The sequence below is a fragment of the Camellia sinensis genome, chromosome 1 (genome assembly GCF_055761805.1).
Source record: "Camellia sinensis isolate YWXY chromosome 1, ASM5576180v1, whole genome shotgun sequence".
Classification (NCBI taxonomy): Eukaryota; Viridiplantae; Streptophyta; class Magnoliopsida; order Ericales; family Theaceae; genus Camellia; species Camellia sinensis.
Window position 1 is genome coordinate 11,452,495 of NC_138961.1, and position 23,097 is coordinate 11,475,591.

Sequence of the window (23,097 nt, forward strand, 5' to 3'; positions counted from 1 at the left end):
TATACAGATGCTGGACCATCTCTAGGTCAGCTTCAATAAAGGTTATCATTGGTCCCTGGCACTCTTTTGCCCGATATCTTTTCTCCCCGACTTGGTAGACATGTTGTAGGTGTTTTACCTTCTGGGTCTCTCCTCGGATTTCGTTTTTGTTGACCTTCAAGTGGATTACGTTGATTACCCAAGGTCCTCCTGCCTGTGGCTACTGTGCTGGGGGAGGTGGGGCTGCTGGTGCCTGAGGCAACCTTGCATGTTCTTCCCTTGTCCTGGTCTCATCGACAAGGTCTCTCAGATGTCCTTGTCTCACCAGGTCTTCCAAATGTGCTTTCAGGGCTCTACAACCCTGAGTTGTATGCCCATCTTCATTGTGGTAGGCACAATGCTTGCCAATGTTTCTTCCCATGAACTCTCCTGGAGTCCTCTCTGGCGTTCTAAAATAGGGCTGGTTCTGAATTTGATCCAGGACTTTGTGAATTGGGATTCGGAACACAGTTGTTACTGCTTGTGTGGCCCTCAATTCTGCTTCTTGTTTGCTCGATCCATTGTTACCTCGGTCTCCCTTCGGCGAGCCGTTTCCTTTCTCTTGTTTTATCTCCTTAGCCCCCGACGTGTCTTCTTCGGCTCTGGCATACTTCTCAATTCTCGCCATGAGCTCTTCCATACTTTTTGGCAATGTCTTTGCCAAAGACTTTCGTAGTGGACAGTTGTCTTTTAGGCCATTCTTGAAAGATACGACCGCCACCTCTTGATTACATTCGGGTATTCGATTGAACACCTCATAATATCTTTTTGCATAGGCCCTAAGGCCTTCATCCTTGCTGATCTTCAGGGCCATTAGTGCGTCCACCCTTAATGGCTGCAGCTTGTTTGTCACGAACCTGGCCACAAACATCTCAGCCAGGCCTTTCCAAGTCTTCACACTTCCCTTCGGTAATTTTTGAAACCAATCTAATGCAATCTCCCCGAAAGATGAGGGGAACACTTTGCAGAGCAACGGCTCGTTCCCACTATATAATGCCATTGAGTTCAAATATAGTCCAACGTGGAAGTTGGGGTCTGACTTACCATCATATATTTAAAACCTCGGCATACTGAATCTCTTCGGCGCCTCAAACCTGCCCAATTCCACCGAGAATGGTGTCCTCGGCTTATCTGGGGAGGTTACCTCGGCCTCGGCATTCTGTTGCTTCCTCTTGAGGTAATCTCTTAAGTCCTCCTTCGTCCGCCTAGGAGCTCGGCTATCTCTTGCTTTCAGTCTTTTTGGTGCACTACTTTCAGCTTTGTGGTGAGTTCTTTTCGACCCTTCTCCATGAGTTGTGTCGAAGCACAGTGCCTGCCCCTGAACATGCCGATGTCCTTTGGGGTTTGCCTCCTTTGTGCGATGCGTCCTCCATGATTCTTCTCTTCTCGACCCTCTTCGCCCGACTTCCCTAAAAGGTCAGAGATAGTATCTTTCGCTCCTGTTATGCTAAGGAGCTACGGGGATTGTTTTCTGCCCTGCCTTTTGGGCATTGGCCGCTGGAATTGGTGTGTCCTACAGCGGGAACGGTGGCTGCATGACGTTATTTTGTATCATGAAATTGTTGACCAACTGCAGGTCTTCCAATTTGTTTGCCATCTCTTTTACCTCTTCGTCCCTCCGTAGGCACCTATCCTTCCAAACCTGGAGGTCGTCCTCGTTGTAGTACCTGCTTTCATCAGGTTTCTTTGGTACGTCGCCAGTCTGGCCGACGTCTTTTACTCCGTGAGCTTGCTCATGAGTTTCTGCGTTGGACCTGTCTTCTTTTCCATCAAGGTCAATAGGTCTCCCACTCCCAGTAGGAGTGTTGTCCCTAATCTTTTCCTTCTGTCCGTTACTGGCCATCTATTCTACTTTCTTTCTCACAGACGGCGCCAAATTGTGTGAGTCATTTTCTGATCACACTGCCCAACTCAGTATTCAGCTGGAGAACACTGGCAGAATAGATGACACCTGGCTAACTTTTAACAGAAAGAGAAGATTCCGGCGGTGGTTCGTCCACCTGGGGGCATTCCGACGATCAAGTCAGTATATCTCTCAAAGATAATCAATAATGCTAAACTCACTAGCTTGAGCATAAAAAGACATACCTTAGACCCATAGGGGTGCCTCTCTTTTATAGCCAACTCAATCCTAGTCCCAATGGAAGCCTAACTCTAATGAACTTAGGATTACTGCTAATCTTGGACACCCAGTTGAATTAGGATAAACTCACTAAGAGTCTTATCTTAATCCAAACTGAAGTCTCCTCCCATTCTAGGACTCTTGTTCTTTATCCGCTTATCTCGGATTCCAGTATTTTCGGAGATAACCTCGGCCTAACCGAGACGACCTCGGCATAATGACCAGGACACGTGGCACCTCGGCTGACATGTCGGCATCAACTTGTGTAGACACCCCATTTTTGACCGTCCTCAAGACTTGGACGTCACCGTTCGAACACTCGGTGATCATCTATGTTCGTGTTCGTTTTGAGTTCCCGAAGGCCTCAGCCGCGCACCTTGCCTCAGTATCTCTTAACTTGCTTGTTTTGTGCTTGGTTTTGCACTAGGGACTTGTGTTTTGTGCTTTTGAGGGTGGGAAGAGGCTTGTTATCCACCCCTGAAACCCACCGGCCGTGGCATAAAGCCACCGGCCTTTCCTTTTTCCTACCGACCAAATGTTTGGTCGGTCGGCACTTATCTGAGGTGTATCGGCATTTTGTGTGGTCGGCCGACCATGCATTTGGCCGGTGGTCTCCTTTTCTGGCTGGTACCACCTTTTTTTCTTTTTCAGACATTATGCATACCAGCTGTGCCAGCTGGAGTGCACGGACCTGCCCTCCATGCACGTGTATGGAGGAATTTGCACCCTTTTGGTCTAGCTTCTTAGGGAAGCTTGGACCTTTGTCTTAGCTTCCTCAAGAAGCTTGGACACCTATCTCAGCTTCCTAAGGAAGCCTTGGCCCCTTTGCCTTAGCTTCTTTAGGAAGCCTTGACCCCTTTTGATAGCTTCTCTTGGAAGCTTAGGCCTTTTGCCTTGTCTATATAAGGAGGCCTCCCTCCTCCTTTGAGGAGGTTTAGCAAAACCAGAGATAATACATATATATTTGATATATACTCCACTCTCTCTCTCTATATCTCCCTCTCTCTCTTCATTTGCGTGTGTTTGAGGGCCAAAAAGTGTGTTTTGTTCTTAGTTTTGCACTAAGACACATAGCATTACACCATACTTCGACTTTGGAGGTGTTGAGGGTTTGTTCTTGAAGTTTTGAGCTGGTTTTGATTAGAAGAAGGGGGCTGGACTTGCTGTTCTTGAAGTGTTCTTCAAGGGTAACACTATTGCTTTATATTCCCCAATCTTGCATTAGCTTTTACCCCCCTTTGCATGCTGTTTTGAACTTTGTGTATAACTGAAAAAAGTCTTGTATTTGCATGCTTAAGATGTTTCATTAAGGTCATTTTAGTGTTGGGGGTCGACCACCCCTCTTAGGCCTTGTTTGGCCCTTTTGTGCCTTCTTTGGTTGAGCTTTGAATACCTTTGTGTGTTGGTCTTCTCACCACTGAAATCCAGAGGATTTTCAGTGGTTAAGAAGAGGTTTTGAGGTCTTGCATAGGGGAGGGACACCCCTCTCCCTTTGTGCCTCTTTTGTCCATGTTTTTGGCTCATAATGGTAGCATGCGTGAGTAGTTGTCTTTGGCTCCATTTCAGAGGTTTTTGGGTGTTGTTAGGTCATAATATGCCTCTATTTTTGGTCGGATTGATGGCCCATTTCATGCATTATACACTTTCCTTGTATTCCCCCATTTTGCCTAAAAGTGCATCTTGCCATTAGACCATCATGCTTGCATGTTTTTGCCTAGCTTTGTGAATCTTTTGGTCATGTTTCATCATGTTTGAGGTCTGTTGGGTGTTGATTTGGTCATGCCTTTCATGCTTTGTATAGTCTCTTTGCATTCTAGCATGTTGGCATCGGGTGTGTGAGTCATTAGCATGCATTATCTTGGCTATTTTAGTGATTTGGAATCACTTATTAGGTCATTTCAGTCCATGTTTTATGCTTACATGTTTGCATTTTGTTATCCTTTCAATGCTTTGAAGAGATGTGATCCTATGCTCCATATATAAGCCATTGTGCACGCTTATGTGTTTAAGTCTTTGGGGCTGCCATATCAGTGGGTTTTGGGGCATATTTTGATGCATAGAAACTCTGTTTTTGGTTGCTTAGTCCATGCCATGAGTGGTCATGATAGTTGTAGTAGAATGTTCCTTTTTATGCCTTAGTCTTAGGCCCATTGGTATGCTTGTTTGCATGAGCATTTGTCCACCATTTCCACCACTTTTGGCCACTGTTTTGGGGCATGGCTGAGGCCTCCCATTTTAGTTTAAGACCACCCTTGTATATAGTTGCATGCTTAGCATGATGCATGTTGCATTACATTAGTTGCATGCTTGCATTATATCTTGTTTGCATGTTTGCATATTGTTTAGCTAAGTGCATCACATAGTCTTGTTGTATGCTTGACATGTTCATATTGCATTAGTTTAGCTTGCATGAGTAAGTAGTGTCATGTTGCATTAGCTTAGCATGCTCATATTGCCTTGCATGAGTTGCATCACTTTGCATTGTATATGGCATACATGCATTGCATCTTGTTTGGTTTGGGGTGTCAAACCAAACTTGAGGAATAAGGCGTGTTTGTACTTAGAGTGACGAAACACGTCTCACTCCTCGGTCGCCAATGCCCTTGACCTCAACATGATAGGGCATGAGGCATTCATTTCTTTTGTGCATGCATTTACATTGAATGGCAAACTTGGCCTCTTAGGCCATCATGCATCAAAATGCATAATTGATGGCCCGAGGGTCGAGAGCCACGCTCCCTTGAGTCCATTGCATGATAGGGAGTGTGGCCATGCTCACATTTGCTTGAAATTTCCATGCCATACACTGTTTGCCCTCTGCTGCTGTCAACTACAGGAAGAAATAGCCGGCCGGCCATTTGTAATGCCGACCGATCATCAGTGTCCAGCCGATGGCCCAATATTTAGCCGATAAGCATATTCCCATGGCCGGTTATCTTATTCCTTGGCCTGTGGCATTCCACAATGCTCAAGGAGCAGTTCAGAAGCAACCTCAGGATTTTCATAATTTTCAGAGGAGCAGGGTAGTGTAAACAGAGGCAACAGTGGCATGGTATCGGGTTTCCGAACAAGGCAAATCAAGCATGCATCATCCACGCATTTCGAGGCAGAGCTGCGGCGGTCTCTTTAGTTTCATATTTAGGCTGTTTTTGTAAATAATTTATTAATTAGAGGGTTTGTAATAATTAATGGACTAGGATAGTTGATTTGTTATTCGGCCTGTATTATTCTTTCGGACCCTCTGAGCAAGGGCAATTGTGTAATAAGTGTGTGTGAGTGTGTGTATATCTTCCAATCCCCACTTCTTTCTCCCTTTTACTTACCTGCTTTCAATGGTTAGTACTAGGGCATGTTTAAATTAGCATACCTTATGCTATGCATGCGTGCATCCATACATTTGTCTTGCATGCACCGGGCTCGGCGCATCATATTAACTGCATTGTATTTCAATTCCAAGTTGAATACGTGTTAGCTGTAGCATCATCACATGCCATCTTAGAATAGCCAAGCCCATTGTAGTTGCATCTTGCATGTGTTGCATTAGCCATCTTAACATGAACTAGGATCATGCATATGATTACTAACTAGTTTCTATTTTGGCTTGGAGTACTCGGTAAGCATTTATGTTTTAGCATCCTTGCATGAGTGTGAGTGTTGCCATGATAGCATGCTTACCATGAGGCTATGTGCTTACGTGTTATAACTGCCTGAATGCCTATGGATGAAGGTTGGGTTACTTAAATTGGAACAATGCATTGAATGCGAGTCTTAAGCCCACTCGAGGGTGGCAAAATATGTCTTTTAGCCTACTTGCGAGTAGCAAACTGTTTTCAAAACAAACATGAAATGTTTTGTTCCAATTTAGGCGATCTAGTCTATACTTGTGTGTTGTGCGCATCACATAGTAAATTCTAGCTAATTAACCGGAATAAGAATGCATATGTTTTCAAAACAAGATATCATGTTTAGTAGAGACCGATCTTTGATCGGGCGAGCGGGGTGCTCATAGCTGACCTTCCCCAATCGTACCCAAGTTCCCGAGCCGAGGCAACTTTGGTGATGACGGGCACGTGGCCTTAGGCAAACGAGTCAGGGTTTTCTAAATTCCCCAAAATAAAATATTTAGGTGGCGACTCTGTATCTGGCAAAGCAGTCCTTATTTGGCACTTCTTTACAAAAATCAGTTTTCCAAAACGATTTGCCGAATTTGGACTCTTTGGTTCAGATTTAGAACCGTGACAATTTGAGTCCGAACTGTAGTAAGCCCAGAACAAACAAAATGGGATTCCCTCCCAGGACGTTCGGGGACGTCTACAGTTTCTGGCGACCCTGCCGGGGATTTAGAGAACTTGACTCAAACTCGTGATATCTTGTTTTGACTACACTTATGTGTTTCTTTGCATTGCATGTGCATTGGTGTGCCTAGGGCACCGTGTTTGCCGTCTGCTATTCCTGAGCGGTTAGCCTGAGGTTGCGTGCCATAAGGTTGACCGGTTATGGGCTCTGCCAGTATGGGAACACAAACTCCGGTTTTACTGGGGCACCCTTTTAACCATTCGACCTAGTGCATATTCGAAATCCGTAGTGACCATTCCAAACTAGGACAGGTTGCTTACCCGATGTTAGGTTATTTGAAACCGCTGCGTGCGTAGTGAAACCCTGGCTCCTGACAAAATAGGACAGGAAAACCCTACCCCAACATAGGGGTGTTTTGGCTCTCACTTGTTTGTTATGTGCTTTAGAGTTGGCCTCTACAGGAATGCATGTATCAGCTCACAAGTTTGGGTATCAAGCCTGCGTGCACCAGTTCAGTATTTTGGAAATCAGTTATCTGCGGGTATCAGATTCAGTTTTCGAAAACAGTAATTCGGGGACAATAATCAATATTGAGGAACAGTGTATTCAGTTGTTAATCTACATGAGGATGAGAATAGGGATTCAGTAAGATTGTAAGAAAACAAGGAAGTTGAAAGAAAATACCCTTGTGAAGATGATCACAAACACCATTTCTGAAAACCACAGCAGCATCAGCACTTCTTGCCATCATCCTCATCTCTCTCTCTAACAAATTTCTCTACAACACTCAGACGAGGGGTTTCGTGAGAAAGTTCTCGTTAGTTTTCGTTTTTTCTGTTTTACCAAGCCAAAAAAATGAAGCATTACACAACACATACACGGGTTTCATATCATTTTTAATTTTGCAATTTTTTTTTTGTTTTTTTTTTTCCTCAATATTTCGTGAAATGGTCTGGACTGTCAATCAGACTAGACAGTTATTCAAGCCGATTTGTCAAATATATTATTTTTGTAAAAGATTAAATTAATTAGATAATAGATAACACATGTTTAAATTAATTATATATTAATTATTTTTTTATTGTCTATTTTTTTATACAAAACAAACTTTAATATGTGTTGTCTTTATTCGATCGACTTGATTTTTTTTACAAGAATGATGTACTCAATAAATTTTAAAATATAAACTGTTCGAATTATTGAAATAGAACTCAAAAATAGACCCACTAGGCAGATAACATCTTTCAAGTTTGCTAAAAGACTGGAGAGAAACCTGTCCCTCTCTAGAATGTGAATTGTTTTAGAAAAATCTTGTCAAAAACAGTTTGCATAAATAATTTGCCAAATAAATTTTGAATTTTAAAATAAAACAGACAAGATTAAGATTGATGTTTGATTTGATTGTGTTTTTCTTTGGAAAAATTGCAGTTCAGTTGAGATTTTGAAAAATAAGTACAAACATATGGTAAATTTTATAAATATTAATAATTATAATTATAATTATAATTTTTTAGTCATAAATTTGTATTAAATTTATGGAATTACCACTTAAAGGTAATTTTCCTTTTTATATTTTCATTTTTTTTCTTTTGACATTCTAGAAAACCAGTTCCAAATTAATTTAATGGAACATAAATGTTAAACTACTTTGAATAATTTGAAATCTCAACAGTTTCTATTTGAGCTTTCATTTATATCTTCTTCTTCTAATTATTATTATTTTTACTTGCTTTTATCGTAACAAATTTTTGCTTAAACTTAAAATTCAAATACAATCTCAATAAAATGGTAATTAAAAGTTCCAGCGTCCCAACCATTACTTTTTATTTCATATTGTGGGGACATAATTTTTGAATGACAACACGTGGCCGAGGTGACACTGAAGTGTCAGCCGAGGTGTCACGTGTCCTGGTCATGATGCTGAGATGATCTCGGCTAGGCCGAGGTTATCTGCGAGGATACCGAAATCCGAGATAAGTGGATAAGGGACAAGAGTCCTAGATTGAGAGAAGACTTCAGTTTGGGTAAAGATAAGACTCTTAGAGAGTTTATCCTAATCCTACTAGGAGTCCAAGATTAGCAGTAATCCTAAGTCCATTAGAGCTAGGCTTCTATTGGGACTAGGATTGTGTTGGCTATAAAAGAGAGGCACCCTCATGGGTCTAAGGTATGCTTTTTATGCCATGTCTAGTGAGCTAAGCACTATTGGTTATCTTTAAGAGATATTTGATTACTGACTTAATCGTCGGAGTGCCCCCGGGTGGACGAACCACCACCGAAATCTCTTCTTTCTGTTGCAGGTCGTTCGGGCTTAATCTATTCTGCCGGTGCTCTCCAGCTAAGTACTAATTTGGCAGTGTGGTTGGAAATTAACACACACAATTTGGTGCCGTCTGTGAGAAAGAAAGAAGAATAGATGGCCAACGACAGACAGAAAGAGAAGATTGGGGATAACACTCCTACTGGGAGTGGGGGACCTGTAAACCTTGACGTCGAAGAGGACAACTGCAATGGAGACCAGAATCACGGAGGAAAGGACGTCGGGCATGAGGGCGACGTACCAAAGAAAACAGACCAAAGCGGTTACTACAACGAGGATGACCTCCAGGTATGGAAAGAAAGATGCCTGTGGAGGGATGACGAAGTAAAGACCATGGCAAACAAATTGGCGGACCTGCAATCGGTCGTCAATTTGATGATGCAAAATAACGTCATGCAGCCACCATTCCCGCTACAGGACATGCCGATTCCAGCGGCCAATGTCCAGAAAGAAGGGCAAAAAACAATCCCTGTAGCCCCCCAGCACGCCAAGAGCGAAAGACACTCTCACCGGCCTTCAAGGGAGGTCGGGCGGGGAGAGCGAAGAAGGGAAGAGTCTCGAAGGACGCATCACACCAAGGAGGCAGACCCCAGGGAACATCGGCATGTTCAAAGGCAGGAGTTATGCTTCGATGCGACCAATGGAGAAAGGTCAAAAAGGGCTCACAACGAAGCTGAAAGCAGTGCACCTAAGAGACTGAAATCAAGAGATAGCCAAGCCCCTGGGCGGACCAAGGAGGACTTGAGAGATTACCTCAAAAGGAAGCAAGATCATGCCGAGATAACTTCTACGATTAAACCAAGAACACCATTCTCGGTAGAGCTAGACAAAGTTGAGGCCCCGAAAAGATTCAGTATGCTGAGGTTCCAAATATACGATGGGAAGTCAAACCCCAACTTTCACGTCGGCTTGTACCTGAACTTGATGGCGTTGTACACTGGGAACGAGCCATTGCTCTGCAAGGTGTTCCCTTCATCCTTCAGAGAAATTGTATCGGACTGGTTTCACAAGTTGTCGAAAGGAACTGTGAAAACCTGGGAATGCCTGGCCGAAATGTTTGTGGCCAGGTTCGTGATAAACAAGCTACAGCCATTGAGGGTGGACGCCCTAATGGCCCTGAAGATCGGCGAGAATAAAAGCCTTAGGGCCCGTGCCAAAAGATATTATGAGGTATTCAACCGAATACCAGGATGCAACCAAGAGGTGGTGGTCGTGTCGTTTAAAAACGGCTTGAAAATGAGTGCCTGCTTCGAAAATCACTGGCAAAGACATTGCCGAAATGCATGGAGGAGCTGATGGCCAGGATAGAAAAGTATGCCAGAGCCGAGGAAGACACGCCGGGGACAAAGGCGTCCAAACAAGAGAAGAGAAATGTTTTGCCAAAGCGAAACCGAGATAACACTGGATACGAGAAGACAAGAGCTTAGCCCAAGTGAGCAGATCCCGAATTCCAAATCCCAGAAGACAAGATCTCGACCTAGATGATTAAGTCTGAGAAGAGAAGAGCTTGGCCTAAGTTAAAGAATTTTTATATAAGGTCCACAAAGGAGTATGTAGAAGCCATGCAGGGGGCAAATCCCTTGCCCATAGAGCAATATCGTAGGGATTCTTTTGGCCTTACATGCAAAAGGAAGCTGAAGCCTATGTAAAAAAGCATGAAAAAACTCTGAAATCCACCTGCAACGTGCGACAGAACAACAATTCGGCTAGGGGCATACCAACAACAACTTGCTAGGGCTTACAACAAGAAGGTCAACCTAAGAGAGTTCAAAGTTAGGGACCTCAGCCTGAGAAAGGTTGCTGGAAATGGGGCATAACGGCTGAAGTGCTAGTTTGATTTTTGAAATCTGTGCGATAGGACCGACCAGTCCTATGACGATGTTTCTGATTGAAACATGACAAATGACTTAAACTTATTATATGGCAGAGTAGAAACTTTACTTGCATATAATAAAGTTGAACTAAGTTGGGTTAACCTGGACTTGTCATATCGGCAAAAACCGACACAGATTAGAGCTAAGTGCCTTAGTAAAGAGACCAAGGTTAATAACCTCGGCCAGTCTTTGTTCAAATCTTACATCGGCGACGAGGTCAAAGCCACGTGCCTAATGAGAACCCAAGTGAAACTTAAGTTCACATTAGGGGCCAAAGGGCTGAAAAATGATGCTTGGGAGTTGGAATTTCACAAACTAAGATTGGTTTAACACTTGTTGAAATTGAAATTTACAAGTTGAAGTTAAACCGAGGACGTGTTTAACACTTGTTGAAATTGAAATTTACAAGTTGAAGTTTTTAACACTTGTTGAAATTGAAATTTACAAGTTGAAGTTTTTAACACTTGTTGAAATTGAAATTTACAAGTTGAAGTTAAACCAAGGTCACGTTTAACGCTTTTTGAAATTTAAGTTTACAAGTTGAAGTTAAACCGAGGTCACGTTTAACGCTTATTGAAATTTAAGTTTACAAGTTGAAGTTAGCCGAGGTTATGTTAAAAGAAGATTGGCTTAACTTGTTGAAATTTTGAAAAATTTACAAGTTAAGCCAAGGTCATGTTGAAAGAAATATCTACATACTTGCCGAGATTACCATGTTGCCAAGACTTGGAAGAAATTTGAAGACAGAAGTCTTGCTAAAAGTGAAGTATCGAGCTGTAAATAACACTTGTGAAAATATTGTAAAAAATATTTTCAAGTGTTAAGCCGAGGCTGAGATAAACCGATTAGTGGGTACAACCGAGGTGTTACACCCCGAGGAGATTGCACAGTTAAGGTGTATTTTGAAGACATGTAAATTATTTTGAGTATAGAATGCCTTCTGAAAAGGAAAGAAGGCACTTCGGCCTAACATTGAAGAATGATTGTTTATATTACAAAAAGGCCGGTGTGAAGAACGCCAATGTCAGACGGTGGTAGTAAAGAAGTGCAACGAAAGCCTCATCGGAGGGAGCGAGTGAAACTGGTTGCAGAAAGCTTCGCAAAAGCAGCAATGAAGGATTTGAGAGAGAAAGTTTGAACAAGAACAAAGATACAGAAGTGAAAAGATGGAGAGAGAGTTGATTTTGATCAAAAACATAAAATGGCGCCAAAATACCATCAATGCGTCTAGGGTGACGTGCTTGTCAAATGGCGCATCCAGACACAAGACGACTTATAGGCGCGTATCAAGTACGATCTAGTAAGGAGAAGACGCGTGGCTGAAACGGTTGGGTTGCTGTGCGTGACAGCTTTCACGCGAGATAAAACTCTTGGAGTTCTTGATTCAATGAAGCAAATACCTCGGCTAGGAGGATGGTTTCGGCTGAGAAACTTGAACAAACTTGGTCGTTGGTTCTAAGGCATTGATGAAAGCAGACTGTAGGTCTTGGTCATATTGAGCCGATGAGTTTTGACTTCGGAAATAGATGATGAAGCGAGCTTAGCCGACGTGCTAAATGAAAGAAATAATATAGGTTCCATCACCTCAGGATGCCTACGTAATAGAACCTAGGGGGCAGTTGTGGGGACATAATTTTTGAATGACAACACGTGGCCGAGGTGACACCGAAGTGTCAGCCGAGGTGTCACGTGTCCTAGTCATGATGCCGAGATTATCTTGGCTAGGCCGAGGTTATCTGCGAGGATACCGAAATTCGAGATAAGTGGATAAGGGACAAGAGTCCTAGATTGAGAGAAGACTTCAGTTTGGGTAAAGATAAGACTCTTAGAGAGTTTATCCTAATCCTACTAGGAGTCCAAGATTAGCAATAATCCTAAGTCCATTAGAGCTAGGCTTCAATTGGGACTAGGATTGTGTTGGCTATAAAAGAGAGGCACCCTCATGGGTCTAAGGTATGTTTTTTATGCCCTGTCTAGTGAGTTAAGCACTATTGGTTATCTTTGAGAGATATTTGATTACTGACTTGATCGTCGGAGTGCCCCCGGGTGGACGAACCACCGCCGGAATCTCTTCTTTCTGTTGCAGGTCGTTCGGGCTTAATCTATTCTGCCGGTGCTCTCCAGTTAAGTACTAATTTGGCAGTGTGGTCGGAAATTAACACACACACATATTATTGCTTTCATGGGAAATTCTAATGTGCATACTCTAGAAAAGGGTGCATTATCTGTACCGTTAGTTATGTAATTTTTTTTATTTAATGATGACATTATTTTAGTTATAACTTATGAGTTCTTTAATTATACCTCATGTTATGTTTAGTTATGAATTTTTTTATTTCTTTTGGTTATAACTCAAAAAGTATAAAATTATATCATTTTATTTTTTAGTTATAAGATACAAAGGGTGCATGGCTTCGTTTGGGAAGCAAAAGTTGGGGCTTTTTTGGCTATTTTAGCCACAAAAAACAAAATAAGCTTTTTAGCCTAATAAGACAAAATATCACATTCAACCCATAATCATTACATTATTTCTCTCATAAAAAAGTCAACAAAACCAAAAAAGCTTAAAGCCCTTCTCAAACCAGACTTTTTAACCTCAGACTAAAATAATTAAAAAAAGTCAAAAAGCCAACTCACTTCACAAACGAACTCAATGTTTCCCTTCTTCCCACATAACTAATGTTAACTTAATCTTTAAGCCAATAAGGTAGCCTTCTAAGGCTCAATTTTTAAAAAGTTCCATACTTTTTGGTCTAGAAATGCAATCAAAAAAATTATTGTCCGAATACCTAATTATATATTTATATTAATTGTTCGGAAGAAAAAAAAAAATTAAGTGTTCAAAAAAAATGGAGTGGTTATTTAAAATATTTAACAAAGTAGAAACATGGCCTGATGGTTAAAAAATATCGATCTTCTGTTCATAACTGATTTGATGGTTCATCTAAATCAGAAGCTAAATCAGATAATGTGTCTACCAGTTATACTAACTGGACTAGTTCGACTTTTAAAACATTGATATCAACAATCCTGCTACTTAATTTATGCTTCCACTCTGAGCTCCAATTGAGCATCCTAAAGCAGCTCTGTTAAGCTCATTGATTGAGTCATCTCTGAAACTTTCAATCAAAGACAAAATCAAAAGGACAATTACAAAATGAAACAACCAAACTTGTTATTGAGGAAACTGAGCTTCTCTTCAATTGATATTTCTGACCAAGTGAGGGCAACTAATTTAAAGAATTGCTTTCCAAGGAATTGGGAACTCCTTCATAGCATACAACAATATGATGTAGTTAGCAGAATTCGGGTTGGCCAAGACAAAAACTTCAAAACAATACAAAGATTTAACTGATAAGTTCAATAGAATAAGACATAATGTTAAAACCAAAAATTCCAAGCACACACTACAGGAAAACAAACGTTTGCCGATTGAAAATAATTTAGTCATCAAAGGTACACATTTTAGCTGTACTAAAAATAATTTGGTCGGCAAAGGTACACACTTTACCTACTAAAAAATATTTGGTCAACAAATATACAATCTTTAGTTACTAAAATTAATTTAGTCGGTATTTATTTTATTTTTGATGACTAATTGAGTTTTAGTCGTTGAAAATAGAGTTTTACATGACTTATAAAAAATTGTCTCTAAATGTACAATCTTTAGTTACAAAAAAAATAATTTTGTCGGTAATTATTTTACTTAATCTTTCCCCTCCCAAATACATATTAATATATACTAATTGGACGTTATTTTTATTTATTTTACTTGTCACGAGTAATTGAATTTTAATCATTGAAAATAGCGTTTGGGGAGACTAAAAAAAAAATTAGTCCCTAAATGTACAATCTTTAGCTATTATAAATAACTTAGTATTTATTTAACTTTTAACTACCCCCTCCGTCCCAAAATATTAGTCTTTTATTCTATTTTTCATTATCTCAAAACATTAGTCCCTTTTCAAAAATTAAGGACCAAAATAATATGAATTTCCTGTTTTGTCCTTTTAAATTCATTAACACCACAAAAAGTACAATTATGACAATTGATATTTTTGAAAAAATGTACTATCAAAGGGTAATTTTGAAAGATCATTTTTTTTAAGTGCAATAATTGTACCACCAAAAAAAATTAATTTTCCAAAAAGACTATTATTTTGGAATGGAGGGAGTACTAAATTTTAGTGGGCAATTGTAATTAGCTACAAGGTGTTCTATATCTCCATCATCCATGACCAATATTGATGATTAGAAAATGAGGATAGACCTAGATGTATTAATGTCTCTACAAGTATGCATTTGCATCCATGAATTCAATACAAACTTGAGAGATATTAGAGCTAAAGACAAAAAAGAGAGGAGGCAAATTCAAATTTGGCATCATATCTTTTTGTGGAGAAATGGTTTAGAAATACTCCAAGATCCAGCCAGATGTCCTTGATCCTCTGATTTCTACCTAAAAAAAAGGGATGTACAATCCGGTCAGGGTTGCCGGAATTAGCGCTTCGACAAACAAGTTAGTATTCTCTCAAGTTTACTTCTGTCTCAAGTTATTTTATCTATTCTTACATACCTCTCTTTGGTTGACGTTCCTCTTTTTATATTACCCTCTGGGCCCAAGAGTCGGTGTAGACACCCCATTTTTTACCGTCCTCAAGACTTGGACGTCATCGCTCGAACACTCGGTGATTACTCATGTCTGTGTTTCGTTTTGAGTTCCCAGAGGTCTCGGCTACGCGCCTTGCCTCAGGATCTCTCAACTCGACTGTTCTGTGTTCGGTTTTGCACCAAACACTTGTGTTTTTGCTTCTGAGGATAGAAAGTAGCTTGTTAGCTACCCCTGACACCCACCAGCCTTGGTTTGAGGCCACCGGCCATGTTTTGAGGCTACCGGCCATTGGTGAATTATACCATTGGCCGGTCGGCACTTAGTATGGCCAGCCGGCCATCTGTTTGGCCGGTGACCTCCTTTTCTGGCCGGTAGCACCTTTTTACCTTTTTCAGGCATGGTGCATGCCAGCTGTGCCAGTTGGAATGCACCAAACCTGCCCCAGGGCATACAGGTGGCTGTTTTTCCCTTTTTGCACCCTTTTGGTCAAAGCTTCTTGAGGAAGCTTGACCCTTTGCCAAAGCTTCCTCAAGAAGCTTGCCACCTGTCCTAGCTTCCTCAGGAAGCCTTGCACCCTTAGCTTGGCTTCTCTTGTAAGCCTTGACCCTTTTGAGTAGCTTCCCTTAGAAACTTTGGCCAATTACCTTGCCTATATAAGAGCCCCTCATCCTCCTTTGTTGGGTGCAGCAAAAAAACCAGAGCTATACACATATATATCTGATATATATCATCCTCTCTCTCTATATCTCCCTCTCTCTCTTCATTTTGTGTGTGTTTGAGGGCCTAAAGTGTGTGTTTGTTCTTAGTTTTGCACTAAAACACATAGCATTACACCTTAATTCGAATTTGAGAGGCTTTAAGGGTTTGTTCTTGAGGTTTTGGACTGGTTTTGATCAAAAGAAGAAGGCTGCACTTGCTGTTCATCAAGGGTTCTTCAAGGGTAACTCTTTTACTTTAGATTCCCCAATCTTGCACTAGACTTTTGCCTATCTTGCTCATTGGTTTAGACTTTGTGTATAACTGAAAAAAGTCTTGTATTTGCATGCTTAAGATATCTCATTAAGGTTGTTTTGGCATTGGGGGTCAACCCCCCCCCCCTCTTAGGCCTCGTTTGGCCCCTTTTTGTGCTTCCTTTATTAAGTTTTGATTTATTTGGTGTATTAGCCTTCTCACCACTGAAATCCAGTGGATTTTCAGTGGTGAAGAAGGGGGTTTGAGGTCTTACATAGGGGAGGGACACCCCTCTCCCTTGGTCTCTCATCTTGTTCATGTTTTGGCTCATAAGGGTAACATGCATGTTTGGTTTGTTTTTGGTTTCGTATCAGATGTTTTGGGTGTTGTTTAGGTCATATGTTGCCTCTATCTTGGTCGGATTAATGACCCATTGCGTGCATATTATACTTGCTTTACATTCCTTCATGTTGTCTAAAAATGCATCATACCATTAGACCACCATGCTCTCATATTTTGGCCTTGCTTTGTGAAGTCCTTGGTCATATTTTGCCATGTTTAAGGTCTGTGGGGTACTGATTTAATCATGTTTGCCATGTTTGGTATGACCTCCTTGCATCTTGACATTATGAGCTTTAAGTGTGTGAGGCATGAGCATGTTTTGTTGAGTCTATTTCAGTAATTTGGAGTCATTTTATATGTCATTTCAGTCCTCAAACCATGCTTGTATGCTTGCATTCATCACCTCTTTCATGTTTTGAGGATGTGTCCTTTTATGCCTAGAAATGAGCTTTGGTGCATGCATTTTGTTTAAGTCACTTAGGCTGCCATACCAGTGGATTTTGGGGGCTCATTTTACATATTGAAACTCTGATTTGTATTGAAAAGTGCATGCCATGAGTGGTTGGGGTGGTTGTAGTAGGATACTCGCTTTAGTGGCCTTGAATGCTTCCGCTTTTGTATCCATTTCCTAGCATGTTTTGGTGCCATCTTTTGCATGCATTTTAGAGTCTAACATGAGTGTTTGGTATCCATGTACCTCACCTTTGGGTGCTCTTGAGAATAGCCCTCCATGCCTTAGCTTTAGGCCCCTTTGATTTGCTTGTTTGGTATGCTTGTCGTCCATCATTTTGGCATCTTTGGCCACTGTTTTAGGGTGTGGCTGGGGCCTCCCATTTCAGCCTAAGTCCACTCTTGTATATGGGTGCATGCTTGACTTGTTACCCTTAGTTGCATGCTTGCATTGTGCCATGTTTACATTACATTTTAGGTTGCATTGCATTGCATCTCGCATGCTTAGTACATTGCATTTGCATGTTTAGGTTACCCTGCATTTGGCATACCTTGTAACTTAGCCTCATGTTGCATAGTTGAGCCACATTTGCATACATATATTGCATTGTTTGGTTTGGGGTGTCAAACCAAACATGAGAATTGAGATGCGTTCGTACTCAAAGTGACGTAACGCGCCTCGATCCTCGGTCGCCGACCCCCTTGACCTCAACATGATAGGGTGTTGGCATTCATGTGTTTTGTTTGCATGCATTTACATTAAGTTGCTAACTTGGCCTCTTAGGCCATCATGCATCGAAATGCGCAATTGATGGCCCGAGGGTCGAGGGTCATGCTCCCTTGAGTCCCTTGCATGATAGGGAGTGTGTCCATGCATACATTTGCTTGAAAATTCCATGCCATACACTGCTTGCCCTCTGCTGCTGTCAACTGCAGGTTTCAGCAGGAATATTTGGCCAGCCGGCAGTGTTGAGTGCCGACCGGCAAATAATGTTTGGCCGAGAGCACAATATTTAGCCGGTGAGAGTATTCCCATGGCCGGTAGTATATTCTTTTGGCCGGTAATATTTCACAATGCTCAAGGAGCAGTTCTGGGGACTTTCAAAATTTTTAGAGGGGCAAGGCAGTGTAAACAGAGGCAACGGTGCTATGACAGCGAGTTTTCGGGCAAGACGAGTCAAGCATGCATCATTCACGCATCCCGAGGCGGGACTGTGGCCACCTTCTTTCTGTATTTAATTTGTTAATTAATTAGAAATTCTGTAATAATTAATTTAGTATTACTTATTCGGACTGTAATATTTATTCGAACCCTCCGAGTGAGGGCAATTGTGTAATAAGTGTGCGTGAGTGTGTGTATGTCTCCCAACCCCACGTCTTTCTTCCCTTTTATTTACTAGCTTTCGATGGTTAGCCTAGGGCATGTTTCAATTAGCATACAGTATGATAGTATGCGTGCATCCATACATTTGTCTTACATGCACCGGGCTCGGCGCATCATACTAACTGCATTTGTATTTCAATTCCAAAGTTGAATACATGTTAAGTCGTAGCATCATCACATGCCATCTTAGAATAGCCGAGCCTATTGTAGTTGCATCTTGTATGTGTTGCATTAGCCATCTTAACATGAGCTAGGATCATGCATTGATTACTAACTAGCTTTTGTTTTGGTTCGGAGTACTAGGTAAGCATTTATGCTTTAGCATACCGCATGCATGTGAGTGTTGCCATAATAGCATGATTACCATGAGGCTAGCTGCTTATGTGATATAACTGCTTGAATGCCTGTGGGTGGAGGTCGAATTACCTAAATTGGAACAATGCATTAGAACTGTGAGTTTTAAGCCCACCAAATAGTGGCAAAATCATCTTTTCTAAAGCCCACTCGAGGGTGGCGAAATCTAAATTTTTAGCCTACTTGCGAGTAGCAAACCATTTTCAAAACAAGCATGAAATGTTTTGTTCCAGTTTAGGCAATTTGGTCTATACTTGTTTGCTGTGCGCATAACTGTAACAAGCCCGCCGGGGGGGGGCCTCGCTACAGCTCGGACTCGACTTTGTAGTCACGGTTTTAAGTCTGAACCAAAGAGTCCAAATCCGGCAAATCGTTTTGAAAAAAAAGATTTTTGAAAAGAAGTGCCAAACATGGACTGCTTTGCCAGATACAGAGTCGCCACCTAAATATTTTATTTTGGGAAATTTAGGAAACCCTGACTCGGTGCCAAAAGGCCACGTGTCCGTCATCACCAAAGTTGCCTCGGCTCGGGAACTTGGGTACGATTGGGGAAGGTCACTTCGTGAGCACCCCCGCTCGCCCGGTCATAGACCGGCCTCTACTAACCATGATATCTATTTTTGAAAACATTGTGAGTTCTTATTCCAGTTATTTAGCCTAGGTTACTATGTGATGCGCACAGCATACAAGTATAGACTGGATCGCCTGAATTGGAACAAAACATTTCATGTTTGCTTTTTGAAAATGGTTTGCTACTCGCAGGTAGGCTTAAAACATTTGATGATTTATTCCAATTTAAGTAACTCAACCTTCACCCACAGGCATTCAGGCAGTTATATCACATAAGCAATTAGCCTCATGATAAGCATGCTATTCATGGCATTCACTCACACGCATGCAAGGATGCTAAAGCATAAAGCTTACCGAGTACTCCAAGCCAAAACAGAAACTTCATTAGAAATCATGCATGATCCTAAGTATACAGAAATGTCTAATGCAACACGTGCAAAAATGAAAACTATAGCAGGCTCGGCTATTCAAAGATGGCATATGAAATGCTACAACTATCATGTATTCAATTTGGAATTGAAAGTACAATGCAGTTAGTATGATGCGCCGAGCCCGGTGCATGCAATACAGATGAATGATGCAAACATGCTATCATACTGTATGCTAATCGAAATATGCCCTAATCTAACCATCATAAGCGGATAAATAAAAGGGAGAAAGACGTGGGGTTGGAAGACATACATCACACTCACGCACACTTATTACAGTTATGCCCTCGCTCGGAGGGTCCGAATAAATAATACAGTCCCGAATGAAAGAATATTACAGTCCAAATATTACAGTCCAAATAATATACAAATTCCTAATTAATTAACAAATTAACTAAGAAAATAAATAAAACTGGCGTGCAAGCCAGGGATTGCCTCGCTTCTGATGGATGATGCATGTTCGGCTGCTTTGCGCGGAAATCCACCGGGATGCCCCAATTAGCCTCTGTTTAGCAGTTATTCTTGAAATGCGTGCCAAGTCCTGAAAAATTGCTGATTCCTGATTTTGCTGCAACAGAGAGCAGGAAATGGGCATAGCAATGTATTTCACAAATATATGCATACCTCGATCCTCGTGCCACCAATCACGCATACCGAGGCGTGATGGCCGAGGAATCGAAATGCACAATTCAATATAGGATGAATGCACATGAAACACAATAAAACCTAACTCCATCATGGATGATCCGGAATGTCGGTGACTGGGGAATTGAGACACATTCCGTCACTCGGAGTACGAAATGCACCTCGTTTCCCGTGCCCGGACTAACTCCTATCCCGAACACGATGCAATATGCATGACATGCATGAGATGCGACTAAGATACAATCCTAACATACACAATGCTATGAAAATGAGATGCCTCGAAATGCGTGCACCCGGGCACGCAAATCGAGAAAATGACAGAATGCGATCTAAGATACAACCTAGTATGCACTATGCTGTGAAAATGAGATGCCTTGAAATACGTGCACACGGGCACGCAAACCGAGAAGATGACAGAATGCGATCTAAGATACAACCTAGTATGCACAATGCTGTGAAAATGAGATGCCTCGAAATGCGTACACACGGGCACGCAAACCGAGAAGATGACAGAATGCGATCTAAGATACAACCTAGTATGCACAATGCTGTGAAAATGAGATGCCTCGAAATGCGTGCACACGGGCACGCAAACCGAGGCGATGGCATACGCAATGCAAATGACATGGAAACATGATATGGGCTTATGCTAATATGAGAGAGCCTCAGCCACACTCACATAAGAGGCCGGTAGATGAAAATGAAGTGCCTCGAAATGCGTGCACACAGGCACACAAACCGAGGCAATGGTATATGCAATGTAAATGTGGCAAAATGGTATGCAGAATGCAACATGGACTTATACTAACATGAGAGAGCCTCGGCCACACTCACATAAGAGGCCGGTGGATGAAAATGAAGTGCCTCGAAATGCGTGCACACGGGCACGCAAACCGAGGCGATGATAGAATGCGATGCAATGACATGGAAACATGATATGGGCTTATACCAACATGAGTGAGCCTCAGCCACACTCATATAGGATGCCGATGGATGAAAACGAAGTGTCTCGAAATGCGTGCACACGGGCACGCAAACCGAGGCAATGATAGAATGCGATGCAATGACATGAAAATGTGATATGGGCTTATACCAACATGAGTGAGCCTCAGCCACACTCATATAGGATGCCGATGGATGAAAACGAAGTGCCTCGAAATGCGTGCACACGGGCACACAAACCGAGGCGATGATAGAATGCGATGCAATGACATGAAAATGTGATATAGGCTTATACCAACATGAGTGAGCCTCAGCCACACTCATATAGGATGCCGATGGATGAAAACGAAGTGCCTCGAAATGCGTGCACACAGGGGGGCACGCAAACCGAGGCGATGATAGAATGCGATGCAATGACATGAAAATGTGAAGCAATCATTCTAATAGAATTTCAGCAATGAAATATGGGGGAAAACAGTCCCGAAATGAGGCGAAATGACACCAAATGCATGGAATAGTCCCGAAATGCGAATTTAGGCACCCGAAATGGCCTATAGCTATGCCAAACATGCACGATATGGACATGTAATGCAAAGACAGAAGCTAGGCAGTCCCAAAAAAGGCACTTTCACAGTTATAAACATGGCCAAACAGCAAGCATAGGTAGGGCAAAAATGGCATGTAAGAATAGGGGCCAAGAGAGGGGTAATGAAGCAAGTGATATAAGCAAAATCCAAACTGAAAAATTTCCTTCTACAACTTTGAAGAGGGACCAAAAATATGAATGTTTACAGTATATGGCAAACCTCAAATCAATATACAAACATGCTAAAAAAAGGCACAAGATTGAGGCTCAAAAGGTGCTATAACATGAAGTATACAAAATAATCACCAAACAGAAAAAAAATGTTAATGAAACATGAAGTATAGGCCAAAATAAGGCCACTTTCAGAACTGTAAAATGGCCAAAAATAAAAGCATGATAGGCTAACAAAACATGCAAGAATGGGGAATAAAAGAGAGAGATAACATGAAGTGGCATATGGAGGTCCCAAACCATGAAAGGCCCTAAATGAAACATGAAGAATGGACCAAAATAAGACTATTTTCAGAACTGTAAAATGGCCAAAAACGAAAGCATGGTAGGCTGCCATAGTATGCAAAAATGGGACCAAAAAAGGAGTATAAAGGGAAGTATAACATGGAAGTCTCAAACAGTGTTGAGCCCTTCTTCAATGTTGAAGAGGGGCTCAAAATAAGCCTACTTACAGTTTATAACATGCTCCAAAATAAATCACACACAAACTAAAAATATCATGCAAGAAAATGACACTTTAGAGGGATAATGAAGCAAGTGCAAGATGAAGGGCTCAAACAGGGTTGAACCCTTAATGAGACATGAAAATGAGCTCAAAAAAAAGGTACTTTCAGTTCTGGTCGGAGCTCAAATGTATAAGAAGGAGAGGCTAAGAAATGTTGCAAGAAATGAACTAAAAAAGAGAAAATGGCAACTCACCCTTGGAGACAAGTCTTTTGTTGCTTCTTGGACCAATTTGCAGCTCCTTTAGCCTTTGAGAAGCCCTCCTTGTTGCTGGAAATGAAGTGGTGATGGTAGAGCTTGGTGGTAATGAAGAAAACAAGGTGTAGGACTTAAGGATTTTTAGGAAAATGAGAAGGATGGAGGGAGATATGGATCTTGAGGCTTGAAGACAATTTTTTCTAACCCCAAAATATGATATGGCTTGCTGGTTATAAGGACCAAAAAGGGGGTGTAAAGGTGGGGGAAAAG

General features: G+C 41.5%; 1 long non-coding RNA gene across 1 annotated transcript in view; it reads right to left on the reverse strand.

Annotated features, from left to right (window-relative positions):
* Positions 1–7,216, reverse strand: part of LOC145823347 (uncharacterized) — a 31,075-nt gene extending 23,859 nt beyond the window's left edge. Inside the window, exon 1 of the long non-coding RNA XR_014365632.1 lies at positions 7,121–7,216. This is a non-coding gene — a long non-coding RNA (uncharacterized LOC145823347). The remainder of the gene's footprint in view (positions 1–7,120) is intronic.
* Between the last annotated feature and the right edge of the window lie 15,881 nt (positions 7,217–23,097).